This window comes from Muntiacus reevesi, chromosome X (assembly GCF_963930625.1).
Source record: "Muntiacus reevesi chromosome X, mMunRee1.1, whole genome shotgun sequence".
Lineage (NCBI taxonomy): Eukaryota > Metazoa > Chordata > Mammalia > Artiodactyla > Cervidae > Muntiacus > Muntiacus reevesi.
Genome location: NC_089271.1, coordinates 55,523,223 through 55,526,054, shown reverse-complemented (window position 1 = coordinate 55,526,054; position 2,832 = coordinate 55,523,223). Strand labels below are relative to the sequence as shown.

General features: G+C 38.8%; 1 non-coding gene across 1 annotated transcript; it reads left to right on the top strand.

Moving 5' to 3' along the window:
* Positions 1-506: 506 nt before the first annotated feature.
* On the top strand, positions 507-579 carry TRNAG-CCC (transfer RNA glycine (anticodon CCC)). Its single transcript has one exon. It is a non-coding gene; the product is annotated as a tRNA-Gly (tRNA).
* Positions 580-2,832: the final 2,253 nt, after the last annotated feature.

The window sequence follows — 2,832 nt, the reverse complement described above, 5'->3', positions numbered from 1 at the left end:
GGGAACCCAATTCAGTCCACAATAATAATTCATAATGTGCAAAAATGAACAGAGATATTCTTTTTTTTTTAAATATTATTTTATTAGTTGGAGGCCAATCACTTCACATTTCAGTGGGTTTTGTCATACATTGACATGAATCAGCCATATAGTTACACGTATTCCCCATCCCGATCCCCCCTCCCACCTCCCTCTCCACCCGACTCCTCAGGGTCCTCCCAGTGCACCAGGCCCGAGCACTTGACTCATGCATCCCACCTGGGCTGGTGGTCTGTTTCACCCTAGATAATATACTTGCTGTTCTTTCAAAACATCCCACCCTCACGTTCTCCCCCCGAGTTCAGAAGTCTGTTCTGTACTTCTGTATCTCTTTTTCTGTTTTGCATATAGGGTTATCACTACCATCTATCTAAATTCAGTATATATGTGGATATTCTTAAGAGCAGTGCTTTGATGGAGAGCAGGCAATTGAAACATTTGTTGTCTAAAACTGGTGGAGAGGGACTTCCCTGGTGGTCCAGTGGCTAAGACTCCGTGCTCCCAATGCAGGGGTCCCAGGTTCGATCCCTGGTCAGGGAACTAGATCCCACATGCCACATCGAAGAGTTTGCATGTCATGATTAAAGATCCTGTATGCCACAACTAAGACCTGGTGCAGTCAAATAAAAAAATAAAAATGATAGATATTAAAAAATAAAACTGGGAGAGATAAAAGCATGAAGGGCTGACTTTCACGTCTTCACAAGTGTGTGCTCACACTCAACATGAGGATGGCCAAGGGGAGTTCTCCAATAGATAGATTCCTTCACTTTTGGGAAGAGTCTGGGGAAAAGAAGGAGGGGGAGGATACCACTATGACCATACATTTCTCCCTCCGTCCCCAACAGCAGCTCAATGTTGTTTTATTCCTACCTGATGCAGTGGTCCCAGGACCAGGGCCACAATTGCAGGGGCCAGAAGCAGGGATGATTCCTAAGCAAGAAACTTTCATTGTAGTTTCAAACTTTAATATCAGAATTTGTAATGGCCTAATGTGATAGACTGTGCCTTCACTCAACTTGGAAAATTGGGGTCGATGGTGAAAACAGCTGTATTACTGAGTGGTTAAGACAAACCATGAGTTCCACACCTATGCAATGATACCCTATACAAATGGGAGTGGGCTGAAGGGGAAGTATTTGCTAGACTGATATGGCTGATGACCATCTGAACCAGCACAGTGGCTGAACCTACTGTCTCTATCAAAGATGGAAAAATTTGGGTCAAATTCAATGACAAATGGAGAGAACAAGAAATATAGTTGAAAGTAAAAGAATGAATAAATAAGTTATGTAACAAGGGAAATCCATTACACTGGTGCCCTGAGAGGCTCAGAATAAGAGATAATACTGTCTCAATTCAATTAAACCAGATACCAGAGAGAATGAAGCCACTTGTTGCCAAGACTACTCTTATTTTTGAAACCTGAGAAGGTCAAATGGAAGTCTGCAAACCTGAGCGATATTGTTCTGGGTGATGAACTGGACTAATTGTTGATGACCTAGTGGGACTCTAGTAATGTGCCAGTATCTTTTGATATACTTTATTTTGGAAAAACACTTAACAGGACATCTACTCTTTTGAAAAATTTTAAATGCAGAGTATATAATGTTGACTATAGGCACAATATTGTATGCAGGTTACATATATTATCAGTGTTGTATGCAGGTTACACTACTATCACGGTGTCACTGGCATTGTTGCTAAGATTATATTTGTATTGATGGTCAAATATATGGGGAAATTGAATTAAAGGGTTTTTCAGGATATAATACTGATGGCAAATGACTAGCTTGAGGAACAACTGGATTTAGCTAATCATAAGCTAAATAGTTCCACATAAGTTTATCATAAGGTACAAACAGAGGCAGAACAGAGAGGAAGAATAATCATTGTTATAACATATGAAAATGTATTTAATGGCTTGACAGGATGGATTGGAATGATTAAAATTGAGGGTGTTCTTAAAGACCCTTGAACTTGCAGTTGGTGTTGGAAGTAAGGGCAGTCTTATGTAGGGACTGTTCCCTCTAACTTCTGCCCAAGATAAGCATACAAACATCAGTTGCTTTTCTGCGTACATGCTAAATAAGTCACTTCAGTTTTGTCTTACTCTTTGCGACCCTATGGACTGTAGCCCACTAGGCTCCTCTGTCCATGGGATTCTCCAGGCAAGAATACTGGAGTGGGTTTCCATGCCCTTCTTCAGGCAATTGCTTTTCTACATACTAGTAATTAACAATAAGTAATTGAAAAAAATAAGTAATTGAAAAAAATGAATGCTATACAATAAAGTGGAAATAAAACATCAAGTAAAATAGCATCAAAATATGAAATACTTAGGCAACAATTTGTCAGAAGATGTAAAAGACCTGTACACTGAAAACTACAAAATACTGTTGAGAGAAATTAAATGGAGAGATGTGCCTTATTTATCGGTCAGAAAACTCAATATTGTTAACATTTCAATTCTCCCCAAATGGATCTATAGATTCAAACCAATCTCAATAAAAATCACAGCAGGTTTTTATGTTGTTGAAATGAACAAACTCATTCTACCGTTTATAAGGAAATGTTAAGGACCTAGAGAGCCAAAACAACTCTGAAAAAGAAACAACTTTATTGAGGTATAATTTAGGTTCCATATTTAAATTGTACAGTTCAATGACCTTTTTTAAAAAGCTTATTTTTAAATGTACAACAGGCTCCAAGCCAACACTTCATTCTAGATATGGGTGGCAATAGATGTTATGGCAGGGAACCCAGATGCTTAAACAGGAGTGGAATTGAGGA